This window comes from Macrosteles quadrilineatus, unplaced genomic scaffold (genome assembly GCF_028750875.1).
Source record: "Macrosteles quadrilineatus isolate MER2022 unplaced genomic scaffold, UCM_ALF_1.0 Scaffold_2__2_contigs__length_208266976, whole genome shotgun sequence".
NCBI lineage: Eukaryota > Metazoa > Arthropoda > Insecta > Hemiptera > Cicadellidae > Macrosteles > Macrosteles quadrilineatus.
Window position 1 is genome coordinate 186,043,945 of NW_026542595.1, and position 19,947 is coordinate 186,063,891.

At 39.9% G+C, this 19,947-nt stretch overlaps 1 protein-coding gene across 2 annotated transcripts in view; it reads right to left on the bottom strand.

Annotated features, from left to right (window-relative positions):
- LOC128985475 (tubulin-specific chaperone cofactor E-like protein) overlaps window positions 1-19,947 on the bottom strand; it is an 83,345-nt gene that overhangs the window by 42,425 nt on the left and 20,973 nt on the right. The window contains exon 1 of one of the 2 annotated variants that reach the window (XM_054404988.1): window positions 17,110-17,221. The exons of the other annotated variant lie outside the window; for it this stretch is intronic. The gene's annotated coding sequence lies outside the window, so the exon portion shown is untranslated. Of the gene's footprint in view, window positions 1-17,109; window positions 17,222-19,947 lie in introns of those variants that run through there. 2 annotated transcript variants of the gene reach the window in all.

Consider the following 19,947-nt stretch of genomic DNA (forward strand, 5'->3'; position numbering starts at 1 on the left):
ACAATTACAAAAGATGTTATTGTAAAATAAAAATTTGCAAATTGCATTTAGAAGTTTAGAGTTGCATGAACTTCCATCATATCCCAATACCACAAGACATACATGGTCAGTAAAGACGTCTTCAAGTTTGGAGAAGCCTAGGTATATTATATTTGGTTTCCAAACAGCTAGGGATAATAGTGCACGAAAAAGAACTGATGAATTTGATCACTGTAAATTAAAAAATCTCAAAGTATTTTTAAACTCTGAATATTATCCTTATAGTGATTTAAATCTCGACTTTGAAAATGGAGATGTCTCTAAAGCTTATGAGATGTTTATGAGGTTTAGAGAGACTTACTATAATACTATCCCAGATCCTATGATTAGTAGGGCTGAGTTTATGAAGAAATATCCACTAATTGTAATAGACTGTTCTAGACAGAACGAAACAGTGAAGGAAGGAATTGTTGATATTAAATTAGAGATTGAAACTGCAGAAAATGTACCAGCAAATACATCTGCATATTGTTTGATAATACATGATAAAGTGTTTGAGTACAATCCTTTGTCAAATGAGATAAATAAAATGTAAATAAAAGATGAAAAACATTCAACAAGAATTGGTTGACTCTGCAAATCAAATACGAGAGAAATATAGAGCTTTAAAACGTGGCAAGTTTCTAGAGGCTGAAGAGAGGTTCCAAACATTCCAACCTTTAATAGAGCCGTTACAAGAATTAAAGAAAATCACATCAGAGAGTCCTCGAATGGAGATACTCCCAATGACTCCATCTAGAATATCAATGATACCAAGATTACAACCATTACAGCAATCCACTCCACAGAAATTAGATTTTGGTCTTTTAGCATCAGACTATTTAGGAAATTACCTCAGTAAAAGTAGTATGACAGACACTACATATGGTATTAGACGAGAAGCAAATAAATTTTTTATTGGAAATAAGGAAGTTGATATTGCCAATGATGATGTTACAGTTGCAAATAAAACCTACAAGGGGACAAAAGGTTTATGGGAATTGTTAACGTTAAAAGAACCTGAGAACTATACTCAGGCTGATTTGCAAAATTATAAAGAGATTTTTGAAGCTACAAATGGACATTTAAAGAGTTACAAAGATGGTGCACCAATTTCAAGTAATAGACATACTAAATATCTTAATATAATTAAACCTCTATTTAAATCTGTTGGTGAAGGTTTGAGACAAGTGACTGGTAATAAAATAGACTATATTTATTGGGATGATCCTAATGAGCTTGTAGATAGGTTAAGACTTCTTTGGCTAAGTCGCCAAGCCGGTAACTCAGGAGTGGATAATGAAATAGATTCCATTATTGAGGAATTGAGAGAAAGTGGAATTATTTATTAAATAAAAATATGTTTATAGATAAATTTTATCGTTTATATAATCCATATAATAAGCCTGCAGAACCCAGGGCTAGTAGTGAACCTACTTTAAATTTACAAGATGATAGTTGGAATTGTTTAAACCGTAAAATTGGTAATGTTAAAGATGGGGAGTTTGTAGATGATGTATCAACTTTGGGTCAGACATTAACTAGAAAAGGTGATGTCTTTTTACAAGGTAAAACTAAATATGAGTTTTTAGAATCTAAGAATAAAAATTGGAATGCTAAAAAACAGAAAATTACTAATGTGGAAAAGGGTGAAAGTTTAGATGATGTGCCCACTTTACAACAGACTTTAATACGTAAAGATGGTGGTACATTTGTACAAGACAATAATAATTTTGAATTTTTAGAATCAGAAAATGGTGTTTGGAATGCTAAGAAACGGAAAATTACTAATGTGGAAAAGGGTGAAAGTTTAGATGATGTGCCCACTTTACAACAGACTTTAATACGAAAAGAAGATGGTAAATTTGTACAAGACGATAATAATTATGAATTTTTAGAATCAGAGAATGGTGTTTGGAATGCTAAGAAACAGAAACTTAGCAATTTGATAGAAGGTACAGATAGTAAGGATGCTGTGAATGTTTCACAAGTTCCAAAAATGGAAGCAGGCTATTGGGATTTTAATAATAAAAGGTTAGTACGTGTTAAACCTGCCGTTGATGACACTGACTGTGTTACAAAAGAACAGACTATAACTTTTGATAAAAAAGAAAAATGTTGGGATGCCAAAAAACAATATATAAGAAATCTGCCAATGGGGGAATATTTAGATGATATTTGTTTAATGTCACAAGCTATGTATTATGATGGATCAAAATTTGTATATGGAGGAAGAAAATTTAATTTGATGGAATACAATCCTGATTTATTAGTTGCTGACCCCACATCTTTGAGTGGATTTAAGTATATAGATAATAGACCATATATACCAGAAAACTATGTATTTAAAAGAATGGAAGATAATCTATTGATTGGGGCTAATGGTAATATATTTACAGTACAAGGAAAGAGTGATGTTATAAAAAATGAATGAAATTGCATACGAACTTCATAAGCCTGCAAGAAAGAATTTCATTAGAAGGTCTTTTAAAGTATTAGGTATAAACGAAACTGTACAAATAGATTTAATTGATATGCAAAACTATGCTAGAGAGAATTCTGGTAATAAATATATTTTAACTTTAATAGATACATTTTCTAAAAAAGCTTATGCTGCTCCACTAAAGAATAAGACAGGGTTAGTGGTTACAGAAGCCATTAAAACCATTCTACCAAAGGGGGTTAAAAACATTCAATCTGACAATGGAAAAGAATTTTTTAATCAATATTTTAGCAAACTAATGAAACAATTAAATATTAATCACTATCACACATTTTCTACAACTAAGGCTGCAATTGTGGAGAGGTTTCAGAGAACTTTAAAGAATTGGTTATATAGGGAATTTAGTGCTCAGGGGAGTTATAAATGGTTGGATTTACTTCCAAAGTTAATTCAAAAATATAATAATAAGGTGCATAGATCTATAGGAATGAAGCCTAACCAAGTGAATATTAAGAACAGTAAATATGTGCATGAGAGGTTGACTTCTAAAGTAGTGCAAGTTAAAAAGCCAAGATATAAGGTAGGTGATAGTGTGAGAATTTCCAAGTATAAACATGTTTTTAGTAAAGGATATACCCCGAATTGGACAGGGGAGCTATTTACAATAGCAGAAGTAAAGAATACAAAGCCTGTGACTTATATCTTGAAAGATGAAAATGGTAATATAATCAGGGGAGGCTTCTATACAGAGGAATTGTTAAAGACCAAATATAAAGACATGTATTTGATAGAAAAGGTTATTAGGAGAAAAGGTGATTTATTATATGTCAAATGGCTTGGGTTCCCAAGTAGCCAGAATTCATGGATTTCCACTAAGGATGTCCAAGGGAGCGCGCCATGAGCCGGGAGCGCGCCCGAGTTCGCGTACAAACCTCGCACTGTCAAGTTGATGATTTTGAGAATATACATGTGAATGGATGTGGATTTGAAATTTTAATAGTGTTATACAATGGTATTGAACATTAATATAGGCTTGTATTGGCCGAGAGCTGGATTTTTAAAAAAGTGGTCAAAAAAAGCTCACCATGTTATTCTTATGGGGAAAACGTGCCTAAAGTGATGTTAAACCCCTATATTGCCTCTACTCTAAATTTACACTTGTAAGGGTCAATAAATGTAAGAAATAGCTTTTTTAGCTTAATATCGAATATATTTATGGGGAATAAGTAAAAAATAAGGTTTGACAATTATATAGGGATATTTAGGCAAAGATCAGGATTTTTGGTTTTAGTGGCCAAAAAATGATCCCATGTTATTTCTTATGGGAAAACGTGCCCCAAGTGGGGTAAAACCGGTAGTTCGCCACTACTTATGTTGACATCTTTCCCATTTCATGTTCATCTAGCAGCCAAACATTTTGAGAAAACATGAATAAATGTATTTAAACATGATCCAATAACAGTATCTTGTACATGTATCTCATAACCAATAGTTATGACCACAGTGTAACTGCTAGTGTCCTAGGAGATGAGGGGGTTTTTAGCTTGTAGTCCGGGGCAATGAGCCCGCGGGAGTCCGGCACTACTGAGTGGCCATTGATCACCTCAATGTGCGTAAATACATTTTTACCTCCTCCCCATAAAAAAAGTGTAACTGCAAATAAAGATGCCGTATTCCAGAAACACTTTTTGCGATCCAAGCCGTTTCAAAGAGACACAATAGCCAGTTCTGCCACAAGGTAGAAATGGAGAACAATTATACCATACAAGGAAACCACGACACCGTAATGCAACAATAAATGTGGAAATCGTGAAGGAAGTTTCCACGTCTTTGACTTTGATCATTTGTGTTTGGACACGAGTTGTGACGAGGAAACGACAAACGATGCGCGACCAGACCGAAAATCGGTCAAGGAATTGGTCCGGAGACTCCTCGGGAAATGAATTTGATTCGGTGAAACTTGAACAATGTATAGTTTCTGGTAGGCTGAATCGGATTTAAGCCCTCGTGGAGTTTCCCGTCAAACACTGGGTTGGTTGTTGGAGCTAATTAACATAATGTAGACAAATGTAGCAAACTCTAAAATCTATAGGACATTGGACGATCAAATCTGATTGTATCCTAAGATCACGTTCATTGACAATTTTCACCACATACTGGTATAATAGTGGTCGAACAACATAAACTCTCTAAAGAGAAAACTCAACTAAAACAAACTTTGACCAGCGAGGTGGTCTCATAATTGCACAATTAACCTTTAAATGGGGAAGCACAAGACAGTTAACAGCATCACAGGGTCGTTTAGACATCAACACGTACAGCATCAAACTTGAGCAACTTTCTATAGCGATTCTCACGCATCGGCATAATCAAGTTGTGGAAAACAGAACCCGTCCATGCCATAACCATAATGCATCAGGTTACCAGTAACACGTCCTCGACACTGACAATACAGCGATCCTACCGACAATAACCATAACATCAATACCAAAACAATAACTTTGTTCAATCAAAGCCAAGAGAATCGTCTACTCCTCTGTCAACGGTTCAACGTACGGTTTAAGACCAAATCAGTAACGGCGTGCTGCAATGATGGATGGAGAAACCATATTGTAGTTGAAAATGTTAATCTTGAAACTCAACAAAGAAATTTTCCATTTTTTTCTCTATATAATTCCTGATGATATCTCAATGCTTGTCTGGACGATGTTCTTTAAGATTACATTCTTCATAATTTACTGACTATCGTCCCTATAAAAACTGTCAAATCAATTCAAAGACTATTTTGAGTATTGCAAGTTCTTAAATTTTCACCGAAATGTAGGTTCCAACCCTAAATGGTTTATTTTCTTACAATATTCACCCAATCACACATGTTGCTCACTCAATACAACACTTCATGGTCAGATGTCAGATCACAAAACTACGCAGTTACCGAAACAGCCCAGTGATCATTCTCCGTTGCTCGTTGTAGAACTAGAAGCTGTTGTGACGATAGCATTGCAGTTGCAGATGATCAGTAACCCGGAAGACAAGAACCGCTGACGATTTGTCAACTGAAGCTCCGCCCAACTCGACATGCAATCCACCTACACTGTATCCTATGTCGACATAACTGCCATGTCACTAGATATTCTGTCATAAAGGTCGAATTACATGGATGTAAATTAATTTTACAATTGAATATCACCGTGGAATACAGTCGTCTTGGTGCTGGAGTGTTGCAAAACTGGAAAGGTTACTGGAGCGGGTCGCCCCACCCTCCTGCGAATGCTGATAACTTTATAGAAAACAAAGAAGTTGGTTCGTTAAAAGACCAATTCGAAAGATTAGGGGGAATCGATTATTTAAGTAAAACATGTCGTTATTTTAAATCACCAGTTGTATGGTTTAGTAACGAAACCGATATATTACACCATCGAGCAAAACCACGATATTTGAGCGAACCAAAGCAAACACCCGATCTCTATTATTTCGGACAACATTCAACAATTGTGAACAATTTCATGTCATAAACTCTTTTATGAATCTTATGAACTATCTTCAATCTTACAATCATGGAACCTTCAAATTGATCTTATTGGATCTGGCTGGGTAAAATTTAAGGATGCATCTATCCTTCATGGCAAAAGTAAATGCGTACTATTTACGAGACGGTTCTTTTGCGATATCTTTACTGTTTTACAACTATTTTGACGTAAAAAAGAGTGAGAGTATTTTTTTATAGAACCCACCATATTCTGGTTGTATATAGTTTTCTAGTTGGGGTATGATAACACTGCAAGATAGGGGATATGTGATTGGCTGGTGATCAGCCAAATCGTAAAACACCTAGTTGTAGTCTCGTCAATAGAAAATATTGAATGCAGAAACACTCATCGACAGGAAACAGAATAATACAGTATTACAAATACCAAACACCACACTTCGGTGGAACTAGGACCTTTAATTTCCATGTCTTAATTGAATACAATGTGTGATGTGTGAATTATCGGCCTCGCAGTTTTGTACTCCTTTATATGCGGAACCGGCGGAACCTCAACTACTCAAGGTCAAGTGCATCTTATCTCTAACTACGTTGTCTCGTATACGTGAGTCGTGCTGTAAACACTCTTTATCAACCCCTCGCTGATTTATCTTGCACAAACAACAAAACTACAAACTGCGAAATGGAGGAACACGTGATCAAACCTAACAAGAATTACTTTGATCCTTCATCGTTTGAAAAATTTAATTTAATATTGTACTTATAACTATAAGAATCATTTGTGGTAGCTAAGGATAGAGAAAATGTCAGGAGACCCATTTACAATGCCAACGCCAATAAATATTGTTGCGGGCTTAACGGGTTCTTTACAATAAAAACTTGGCGATTTTATATTAACTATTTATTTACACTTATTGTTCTATATTTACAGATATTACAATTACCTAACACCTAACTAACCCTATCTAACCTAGCTAAAGCCTATTCTAATTTACAATGATTCTACTTACAGCTAACCTTTACAGGATTTATCACTACTTCTGTCACAACACTGTCACTACACTGTCACCAGTGTCACTACACTGTCTCTACACCGTCACTACACTGTCACTGCCACTAGCACTAGCACTGGTCACTAACACCGACGGGCGCTTGCTGCGACGATTCTCGGAAGGCTCAACTCAACTCAACTGCCGTGTGCCGGAAGACGGTCCCTTATATAAGTTTGCCGTGGAACATTCTGGAGACCCCTGGTAGCCTAGACAAAGGTGTTTACGCCGTAGAAGTGTAGAAGGTTCTAGGGCCCCTATTGAGGTAGTCCGTTGACATGGGTCTATTGTCTTTCACTGGCACGTACGGAGAAACCCGTGTAAACAAACAACCCTTTTGATACGGCGCCTGGCTATTGTTGCGCGGGGCTCCTGACTTGTAACACTGCCCCCTCCTTAAGACTGTTCTGCCCCAGAACAGATTTCTCTCGAAGTTTGTGATCTTCTGGACCAATAATGTCTCCGGTTCCCCATGGGTTGTATACGCAGACCACAATATCAATGCCAGTGTCCTCGAAAAGTTCGTGCACCATATTTCTTACAGTCTTCCATTCCAGTCCGTCGTAACCACATCCCAGTCTTGGAATGGCAAGCTTGTTGATTCCAATCCGAAGAAGCTTGTCTCGCAGGTCTTGCAGGCTTTTCTTCAACGATTCGTAGGAGGGCTTCTGGCTTGACGCTTCCTTCGTAACGAGGTAGAACAAATGCTGTCCATTGCGCTTCAGGTGAAGGGTGGTGCCAATGGCGGGTCTCTGACGCTCAAGATCTTCAGTCCCTCCAAACTTTTTCCTGAAGACTGTGGCTATACCTCGCGACGCTCTCAGGTCTTCTGCTACGCAGTGGGCCAAGGCATAATCCACTGGCAAGGTGAAGAGGTCCTTATATAACAGTTTCAATTCCGCCTTTCCACGTGTCTCGTGCACGACGTCTCTTGGTTTGGTTGAGATGTTGCGAACTTGTTGTTCATTTTGTTGGCCGTGATCTCCTTTGTAGGGTGCAAGCCTGTTGAAATGGACTATTTTGGGCTTGCCATTTGGTTGCTTCTTAATCCGGTAGATGACGTCATTTAGACGGGAAATAACTTCATAAGGTCCTTCCCACGAGTTCTGGAGTTTTGGCGAATATCCACGACGCCTTCGGGGGTTGTGTAGCCACACGAGATCACCAGGTGTGAACCCTCCTTTCTCGGCCTTCACGTCGTACCTCTCCTTCATCCTGTCACTTGCTCCAGATATGTTGCGACGAACTTTCTCATGTATCTCGTCCATCCTCTTCCGCAGATCCGATACGTAGTCCTCGCCAACCACACATTCATCTGGCTTCAAACCATACTGCAGGTCGCATGGAAGACGGAGCTCTCGGCCGAAAACTACGTTGGCTGGAGTCTGGCCGGTGGTTTCGTTGACCGAACTCCTATACGCAAGTAGGAACAGGTGCAGGTATTGGTCCCAGTCCCGCTGATGATCGGAGACAACTTTTGACAGGTATCTTCCCATCGTCCTGTTCATGCGCTCTACCATGCCATCTGACTGTGGATGAAGAGGTGTTGTTCGAGTCTTCCGGATACCAAGAACTTCACACATTCTAGAGAATACCGCTGACTCGAAATTCCTTCCTTGGTCAGAATGAAGTTCGAGTGGGACGCCAAATCTGCTCACCATTTCCTTGAATAATATATCTGCAACTGTTACCGCTTCCTGGTTAGGCAATGCATAGGCCTCTACCCACTTGCTGAAGTAATCCATTGCAACCAAAATAAATCTATTTCCAGAATCGGACATGGGGAACGGTCCTGCTACGTCAATGGCGATGCGCTCAAACGGGGCACCTACGTTGTATTTCCTCATTGGGGCTTTTCGTTTGTTGACAGGGCCATTTGATGCTGCGCAGGTCGCACACCTTCTGCACCAGTCTATGACGTCGTCTTTCTGATTAGCCCAGTAGAAGCGCTCCCTTACTTTCACCAGTGTACGATGTACCCCTAGATGGCCTCCAGAAATTCCATCGTGCACTTCCCTTAGCACTTCAGGAACCCTCTTCCTTGGAATTATTAGTTGGAGTTTTCGGTGCCCCCCTTCTTCCGATTCGATGACTCGCTTCAAAACTCCTTCTTCCATTAAAATCGAGTTCCACTGCGCCCAGTAGGTCTTGACGTTCTTAGACAATGGAGCAATATCCTGCCACGACGGTCTTCCTTTATTGTCCATCTTCCACTGCATGACGTGTTTTAGGTCTGGGTCTTCCTTCTGGTCCTCAGACAGTCTCTTACTGTCCCATTCGTCGTCAACGGCGGTCACGCGAAGAACTGATGCACTTTTGTCTTCCTTGCGTGTACAGTGCACGCAGTTGTCCCCGCACGGTCTTCTAGATAGTGCATCTGCATTCCTGTGGCTCGGTCCCGCACGATGGATTGATTCGAAGTCATATTCTTGTAACCTTTCTAACCATCTTGCAACCTGTCCTTCCGGAGACTTAAATCTTAGCAACCACATCAGTGCGGCATGGTCCGTTCTCAAGAGAAACCTTCTTCCATACAGATACTTATGAAAGTGTTCTATGGACTTAACCACCGCGAGAAGCTCCCTCCTGGTGACACAGTAATTACGCTCAGGCGCTGACAGGACCTTACTGAAGTATCCGATCACATGTTCTTCTCCATCCTGAAGCTGAGAAAGGACTCCTCCAATGGCTGTATTGCTGGCGTCCGTGTCTAGTATGAACTTTCCGTCTGATTGTGGATAGCTCAATATGGGTGCGCTGCATAATTTGGTCTTCAGCTCTTCAAAAGCCCTCCCGCAGTCGTCATCCCAAACAAAGGTTCTCTTGTCTTCGGTTAACTTAGTTAGCGGTTTGGCAATATTAGCGAATCCCTTAACAAATTTCCTGTAGTAAGCGCACAGGCCAAGGAAGCTTCTAACTTGGTGTTTATCTTGTGGTATTGGCCAATCGGTGATAGCTCTGATCTTCTCCGGATCTACAGACACTCCTTTGTCTGATACGACATGGCCGAGGTAATTGACCTGTTTGCGGAACAAGTTGCACTTCTTGGGGTTCAACTTCAGATTAGCCGTCCGCAGTCGCATGAAGACATTCTCCAGGTTCTTCAGGTGGTCTTCGAAGGATTTGCCTAGGACGATAATGTCATCCAAGTATACCAGGCATGTCTCCCATGACAATCCCCTGAGGACGTTCTCCATAAGCCTTTCAAAAGTAGCAGGGGCATTGCAAAGTCCAAAAGGCAGGACGGTGAATTGCCAAAGTCCTGTCCCAATAGAGAACGCCGTCTTCTCCTTGTCCTCAGGAGCGAGCCCGACCTGCCAGTAGCCACTTCTCAGATCCAAAGTTGAGAATATTTGACATCCTCCCAGAGTGTCGAGTGTGTCATCAATCCTGGGGAGAGGGTAGCTGTCTTTCTTGGTGACATTGTTGAGAAGGCGGTAGTCTACGCAAAATCTCGTTGAGCCGTCTTTCTTTTTCACTAGTACCACAGGTGATACCCAAGGGCTGGTAGAAGGCTCGATGACACCATCCGCTTCCATCTCCTTTATGATTCTCTCGGCTTCGCCACGTTTTGCCAGTGGTAGTCGTCTTGGGGCCTGACGTATGGGTTTTGCATCTCCGGTGTCTATCTTGTGTTGTACTATATTCGTTCTTCCTCTAGGGCCACTTCCATACTCAAAGACATCTTGCCATCTGGTAATAAAGTCCTTTATTTTAGCACTTTGTTGATGCGTCAGCTCCTGACATATGCTCTCCACGAAATCTTCCAGCTCCTTCGGCAATCCGTTTGGGGATGGCAGACATGATTTTAGCTGACGTACCACCGAATTAACAGCCACGCAAGTTCCGATCGTTACTCCTCTTTTTATTGTCACAGGAAAACCATTCAAGTTCATCAGTCGCACCGGATTGTCGTGTCCTAAGTTAAATAAGGATCTGGCGACAAAAACACCACGTCCAAGCTGGGATTCACTGTCACTTCCTGGCTCCAGAAGAACACTTTGTCCACTAGTCCACTCTCCTTCGACAGTAGTTCGAACGATGACTTGGCTGCGTGCTGGTAGCGTCGTGTCTTCCAATAGAAGGACGCGTGCAGAGATATCCTTTCCGCGCCGAAGTATGACATCTTCATCTCCGAGAGTCACTAATCCCCTTGACATGTCCAACTTCAATCCGAACTTCACCATTATATCGGTTCCCAAAATCACGTCCTCGTCTATGTCGGCAACAAGTGCGCAGTGTTGAAACACGCAGCCACCGATGTGGAAGGTAGCAACCGTCTGCCCATAGACCTGAGCCAGCTGACCCGTAGCTGTACGTAGAGACCATGATGTTGGTGAAATATCTTCATTCGACACAGTGTTTGGATTCAGGATGGTCATAGTCGCCCCGGTGTCCAGAAGACAGCTTTGGAGACGCCCGTTCACCTTTCCGTCTATGTAGAAACTGCTTGACTGACTTCCAAGTGAAGCAACTTTAACACTTTTCCTCGGGGCTTTCAAATCGCGGGCTGACGGTTGCCCCTTTCCATCAACCCTCCTTAGTTTTCCTGTTCCGGTTCTGATGTGGTTGAAGGACATTTACTCCTGGGATGTCCCATCTGTCCACAGCTCCAACAGCGTATCTGCCGGCGACGTGTTTTTAGCGCCTCCAGAACTCTTTTCACCAGCTCCTCGATGTCAAGTGGAGATGTAGTTTCTGTGTCTGCCACACGGACTCGGGCCTGACCTCTCACCGACTGCCGTACAGCCTCGAACTCCAGTGCCTGTGTCAGTGCGTCACTCAGGGTCTTTGGTCTGGCGAGCTTCACTGCCTGTTGAGTCTCAGGTTCACGTAGACCGTCTAGGAATTTATCCACCGCCAAACTCTCGTAGACATCATCCGTGACCGAAGGATAGGCGTTTCTCACCAGGCGAGCAATGTCGGCTTCAAACTCCTGGAGTGACTCGCTGGGCTTTTGGATCCGGTTCCGCAGCTGTGATCGGTAGAGCTGGTCCATATGTCGATGTCCAAAGCGCATGTCCAATCTCCTTACTAATTCTGCGAAGTTCTTCCGCTCCGCCATTGGCATAGCATGCAGAACAGCTATTGCATCGCCCCGTAGTGCAAGACACAGTGTCGAAGCTTTTGTCTCCTCGGTCCACCCATGGACCATAGCCGCTGTCTCGAATAGAAGCATGTAGTCCTCCCAGGGAGTTTTACCATCGAAGTGAGGAACGATGTTCTGAGGGGCAACGGCAGCAATGGTGGGCGCTGGCTTGGAGATCGTTTCTAGGGCGTTATCCTGCTGAAGTTCGCCAGTGCTAGCCGATGACGCAGGTGTGAAGCTCCCCGATGCAGCCATTTCCTGCCTAAGCTTAACTAACCTATCTTCTAGATTCTTTTCTATACAATTAAATTTCTCATCCATTTCATTGATCCTACTTTCTAAATCATCAACTTTGCTAGAATACTCATCTAACTTGTTCAGCATTTTTGATTCTACATTCGACATTTTTGACTCTAATGCTTTACTGTTTTCTAATATTTTTGACTCAATATTTGCTTCTAGGTTTGACATTTTTGAATCTAATGCTTTGCTATTTTCTGACATTGACTCTAATGTTTTGCTATTTTCTGACATTTTTGACTCTAACGCTTTGCAGTTTTCTAACATTTTTGACTCAATATTTGCTTCTAGGTTTTTAAGCATTTTATTAAAATCAGATGTTTCAAATAAAACGTTATCTAGGTCTTCACCTGCATCAATTAAAGCTTGTTTAAGGCGTGCCTGAAGGGCTGATTTAGTTCCACTAGTATCTAGATCTCGTTCTTCTAATTCTCTCCTAAGATCAACTACTTTTAACTCATCAAGTTTCACACCTTTGAAAGCCATTTTTATGCCAAACAATTAAACTAATTTTACAATAAATAATTTCTATTTTTGACAACGCAATTTTAACAAAAGCAATTAATTAACTATTACTTTTCAAACAAATTTGTGATACAAATTACTAATGTTTAATACAACTAAAATGTAACTTAATACTTTACAATTAAAATCGCCAAAATAATGCCGCTTTCTGACACCAACTGTTGCGGGCTTAACGGGTTCTTTACAATAAAAACTTGGCGATTTTATATTAACTATTTATTTACACTTATTGTTCTATATTTACAGATATTACAATTACCTAACACCTAACTAACCCTATCTAACCTAGCTAAAGCCTATTCTAATTTACAATGATTCTACTTACAGCTAACCTTTACAGGATTTATCACTACTTCTGTCACAACACTGTCACTACACTGTCACCAGTGTCACTACACTGTCTCTACACCGTCACTACACTGTCACTGCCACTAGCACTAGCACTGGTCACTAACACCGACGGGCGCTTGCTGCGACGATTCTCGGAAGGCTCAACTCAACTCAACTGCCGTGTGCCGGAAGACGGTCCCTTATATAAGTTTGCCGTGGAACATTCTGGAGACCCCTGGTAGCCTAGACAAAGGTGTTTACGCCGTAGAAGTGTAGAAGGTTCTAGGGCCCCTATTGAGGTAGTCCGTTGACATGGGTCTATTGTCTTTCACTGGCACGTACGGAGAAACCCGTGTAAACAAACAACCCTTTTGATACGGCGCCTGGCTATTGTTGCGCGGGGCTCCTGACTTGTAACAATATAGATGTCTTGAATGCACACAAGAGCTTAACCATTGTTGTAGGTGACAAGGCTACAAAAACAACGTGTCACTATCAAATTGAAGTGCTAAGCTACTTCACAGGACCCAACTTCATGTTGTATGAAGGTATCAGATCAAGACTATAGACTATTCTTTGTCTCAAGTTTGCCACGTTTCTTAGGGGGCTTTTTTCTCTTCTGTTATACGTTTTACTAATATAATTATTACGTTCGCTTGTTATTTTTTCTCTCATTATTCAGCCAAAATGCTTGGAAACACGTTCAATCAGTTGATAGTCATCAAGTTTAGCCACACCTCTTTTAACACATAGAGCTTGGCATGGACCAACAGATGCGACTGTGTTAAATCTGATAAAATACAATACATATTTTTATCAGTTATTGTTAGGAAAACGGATTTCGAATAATGTTTTCATTGCTGAAATCCTCTTTATTCGCTTCACATTCTAGTTCTAGTCTACAATAGTAGGAAAAGATTGGTCAAAACTCAAAACATGGTATTGAAACTGTGTTTTTGAAATTGTGCACGCAAAGCCAAATTCTTGTTTAAATACTGTATTGCAATTTGAGTCCAATGCCAATTTCTGTGGCCAAGAGAACAACCGACGGCGACATTGGACACGCTCCGTATCTGACACTTTCTACTGGCAAAAACCAGATGAAAAGCGCCCAGCTGGTCCACAACTACAACTTCCGCTTACACCGGAAACCAGGTTGAAATTTGGGGATGGAAAACGTCAGAAAATTTAGTATAATAGCATAATTATGTGTGGTGATATGTTTCTTTATTTCTTACAGCGATGCTGACATTCTCTGTAGCAAATCTTATAAGTAGCCTCGGGACAATTGACAATTCTGGCATAATCAAAATTACCTCCATGTATAGGAATTTTGAGACCTTATACATAGTGTATTGTTGATATTGTTGATATTGTTGAATTGATGACAATGTATATTTAGAAAGTATACTGTGGGCCTCGGTTTCTATAGCAGGGAAAATTTTAATTTTTGGCTGTGAAATGTCATTATATAAAGTTACGTATTTTGCACGATGGCTTAGATTAAGAATGTCATTGTAATTCAACACAGATAATAAAAATCCACAATAACAAGAACAGACTTGTACAGCTTGCTAATGCCAACTAACGTCAATACCACACAGAAACACAGCATACTCTATAAATTTAATCAGCTATTACACACAAATCTCAGTTCAATGTCCATAATTCCAACCTTCAAGCTTTCTCTCGTCAGTTTGTTGAGACTACCAATTGTTTAGTAATTTACGACAACAATCAACAATAACCGCGCGCATTGTTGTAGTGGCAACAATGCGAGAGGTAGGTGCCGCGATTTGCAAAACAAACGAGGCGAGTCAGGTGTAAACGAGCAACGAGCAACCATAACTGAGAAACGAGCAATAGTCAAGGTTGAGTGAGGTGCAGGAAAGGGGCGTAAATCATATCTAGAACAAAGGCGAGGTGAAAATCATATGAAAGTGCTGTGAGGATTTTTGGAATGAAATTGATTTAACATTAAAATATATATTTAAAGTGGTATAGTTATCGAGAGTATTGTTTTGTGTTGGAAATTTAATATTTGATTTAAAAGGTCAAATGAGAACGTGGATTTCAACCTTTCGATACTAAAAATACAACTGCCAAAATAATATAAATACAGTAGGCCACACAGCTAAAATCATGACATGCGTTTTGTCATTTCATTTATTACATAATTACATCTTTCAGATACTGTAATGTGTATCACGTTTTTTGTACATAATAAATTCCAAAATTCGTCGGAAACTATACACATTTCGATTTTACATTGTTTTAACGAACAAAATAAATTGAATATTACCAAGAACGGCTAATTACCCTGGGACTAATGTAAGATCATTGTAGTCAATTCTAAATAGACTACTGTACCAAAACAGTCAAAAGTTGAAGAATTTACCCACGATGTCTTTAAGTTTTCTCAGTAAATTTATAAATCGTGTTCTCATTCGATAAACCTTCTCGAACATTTTATTCACAAATTGATACATTCATAGTCTATTTTCTAAGCGTAACATTTGTATAAGAAATTGGAGGAAATTTGTGGTATTTGAGACAGTAGACAGACAAAAGTCTAGAGAAGTGATTCCCCTGATAATCGCCCATCAGGAAGAAGCTGCAGACCGGCAAATCCCCCATCAAAGCCAGACTCTTACTCAACCTCGCGATCATAGAATGTAACTTAATCGGAGTTGTGAAATCAGCATTTGTGGCTGCGGCCTCTCCAACTCCACAATCCGCACCCTGTTATGTGATCTCTTCATTGCTTTGTGATTAGTAACGCGTTGAAGCTAGAAAGCTTCGTCTTTGTAACGTTGGGGGGCCTACATGGAGCATTGGTGTTGGGAGATTCTACGTTGTTTGAGTACACAAGCAAGCAAATCCGAAAAGAACAAACTACAGTGGGTCCTGATAACATGTGCCAATTTCAAATCCAATTGATTTGCCTTATCCCTAACCACATCTTATTGAAAACCTCGATAAGGAGTCAACCATTATAAAAGTCATATTTAATGACATGTGGGTCTTATTGAGGTTATTGAGGCTTTACAGTGGAACCTCATACCTTCTATAACTAGACCCTAAATAAATAAGTGTAATATTGTTAAACTGTGCTCATTTAAGATGTAAATGCATAACAATTAACTGTGACTAGGACAACAACGATGATGTTGCATAAGTTATTACAGTGTTAATAGTACCTAGTGTGTTATATACAGCATAGACCTATATAGAAAATCGAAAATCGATGGACTGCGTAAAGTCTTACAGTAATACGTTTCACTAAGGTAGAGTGATTTTATACCAAAATTAATCGTACTTAAAATGTAATTGTTGCTTGCAACAATAGGGCTACGGATTTCGTAGAGATAAAACCAGAAAAAAGTACCTCATATTGCATGACAACACTATGCATTGCTTCAATTAAATTTGGTATACAATTACTCGACTTAAATTTTCTCTTCCGCATTTACGGGCATACACTGAAACAGAACTGATGTTTAAGCAAATGGAAACTGTCTGGACCTATGTACTGTGCCTCTTTGCTTTTTAGTAAATAATAAACTGTTGCATCAATCAATTATCAATATCTATATATTTGTTGAAGAATTTTTTTGTGTCTATATATTTAATATATATATAGGTTTTACCTAATAATACGTGAGACAACTCAATACCAAAAGTGTAATTTTCACTTTTTGTTTTTTTTATGTTTCACATTATTTGTAAACAATAGACTAATAAAACAACTTAAAATTCGCTTGAACAAATGTTTCGCTGCAGGGGTGACTAAAAAAAATTACAAAATGTCCAATTGAAACAATAAACAAAAAAAATATCGAATGTACAATATATGTCAACAACTTACACACAAAACACAATGTTGGTGTAATCCACTCACGCACGGCACAACACAAGCACGGGCGCACTATCCGACGCAGACGAAGGACAAAACGACACTGAGCTGAGCGAGCGAGCACGGCACAACTCGTGCGAGAGCCGCGGCGCATCGTCCGTCGCGACGTTACCAACAATGAAAACGACGTGGAACTATCAGGAGAGCGCAATGTAGTCGTTTACCGCATTACAGTAGTCTGCATGATTACTGAATAGGGAAAAAATCTCTGTCCCCAACTTTGTTATGTCCCAATTTGATTAGGAGCGAGATTTTCATTAATTCTATAAATTAAGAGTATGGTTATTTTAAATCGAACCATCAAAATTACATTTGGTACAAAGTTGTGGATTTGGGGGCCAGCGAACCTGCAGGATACGCGAGTCTGTATTAGTTTTATTGAACTTATATCCTAACAACAGGTAATAAGATTATATGATATCGTAATTCGCAACTAAGGGAACACTCAGATCCCCAAAAACGTGTTGAAACATCCGTTAACGAAATAGCCCAACGAAGAATTAGAGGAAAGGTTCGTAGTTGAGGGCTCAATCTTTACTGTTACGAGGAACTAAACACATTATTTTCATTAATCGTCGATTGAGTAAAGCGAATAAGCTGTCTGAGTAATGAAATTGGGAAATTTGACAAATTTTGTAAATAACCTTTCATAGACAAACAGTTAGCATTTTTTAGCTATTGGTTTTCCGTTAGAACAAAACAAGAGATGACGCAAACTTTGATCAACTCGGTTCCATTAGTTGTAGAATGATATTGTAACTATATTGTTTGTTTTTAGCTTTTTGAAAACCATTTTTCCGAACATATTGTTACAAGTCAGGAGCCCCGCGCAACAATAGCCAGGCGCCGTATCAAAAGGGTTGTTTGTTTACACGGGTTTCTCCGTACGTGCCAGTGAAAGACAATAGACCCATGTCAACGGACTACCTCAATAGGGGCCCTAGAACCTTCTACACTTCTACGGCGTAAACACCTTTGTCTAGGCTACCAGGGGTCTCCAGAATGTTCTACGGCAAACTTATATAAGGGACCGTCTTCCGGCACACGGCAGTTGAGTTGAGTTGAGCCTTCCGAGAATCGTCGCAGCAGTGCCCGTCGGTGTTAGTGACCAGTGCTAGTGCTAGTGGCAGTGACAGTGTAGTGACAGTGAGAGTAACAGTGTAGTGACTCTAGTGACAGTGTAGTGACAGTGTTGTAACAGAAGTGATAAATCCTGTGGAGGCTAGCTGTAAGTAGAAACATTGTAAATTAGAATAGGCCTTAGCTAGGTTTAGATAGGGTTAGTTAGGTGTTAGGTAATTCTAATATCTGTAAATATAGAATAATTAGTGTAAATAAATAGTTATTATAAAATCGCCAAGTTTTATTTGTAAAGAACCTGCTAAGCCCGCAACAATTGGTGTCAGAAAGCGGCATTATTTTGGCGATTTTAATTGTAAAATATTGAGTTTAATTTTAGTTGTATTAGATATTTTAGTAAGATTCAGGGTCTTCATTACATAGTAGTAATTTGTGTCGTAAATTTGTTTACAAAGGAAAAAATAATTTATTGTAAAATTATTTTAATTGTTTGGCATAAAAATGGCTTTCAAAGGTGTGAAACTTGATGAGTTAAAAGTAGCTGACCTTAGGAGAGAATTAGAAGAACGAGATATTGATACTAGTGGAACTAAATCAGCCCTTCAGGCACGCCTTAAACAAGCTTTAATTGATGCAGGTGAAGACCCAGAAAACGTTTTATTTGAAACATCAGATATGAATAAAATGCTTAAGAACTTAGAGTCAAAAATGTCAGAAAATAGTAAAACATTAGAGTCAATGTCAGAAAATAGCAAAACATTAGAGTCAAAAATGTCAATCCTAGAAGCTAATATCGAGTCTAAAATGTCAGAAAATAGCAAAAACCTAGAAGCTAGCATTGAGTCAAAAATGTCAGAAAATAACAAAAACTTAGAAGCTAGCATCGAGACAAAAATGTCAAATGTAGAATCAAAAATGCTGAACAAATTAGGTGAATATTCTAGCAAAGTTGATAGTTTAGAAAGTAGAATAAATGAAATCGATGAGAAAGTTAACTGTATAGAAAAGAATCTAGAAGATAGGTTAGTTGATAAGCTTAGGCAGGAGATGGCTGCATCGGGGAGCTTCACACCTGCGTCATCGGCTAGCACTAGCGAACTTCAGCAGGATAACACCCTAGATACGATCTCCAAACCAGCGCCCACCATTGCTGCCGTTGCCCCTCAGAACATCGTTCCTCACTTCGATGGCAAAACTCCCTGGGAGGACTACATGCTTCTCTTCGAGACAGCGGCTATGGTTCATGGGTGGACCGAGGAGACAAAGGCTTCAGCACTGTGCCTTGCACTACAGGGTGATGCACTAGCTGTTCTGCATGCTATGCCAATGGCGGAGCGGAAGAATTTCGCAGAGTTAGTAAGAAGATTGGACATGCGCTTTGGACATCGACATATGGACCAGCTCTATCGATCACAGCTGCGGAACCGGATCCAGAAGCCCAGCGAGTCACTTCAGGAGTTTGAAGCCGACATTGCTCGCCTGGTGAGAAACGCCTATCCATCGGTCACGGATGATGTCTACGAGAGTTTGGCGGTGGATAAATTCCTAGACGGTCTACGTGAACCTGAGACTCAACAGGCAGTGAAACTCGCCAGACCAAAGACCCTGAGTGACGCACTGACACAGGCACTGGAGTTCGAGGCTGTGCGACAGTCGGTGAGGGGCCAGGCTCGAGTCCGCGTGGCAGACACAGAACCTACAACTCCACTG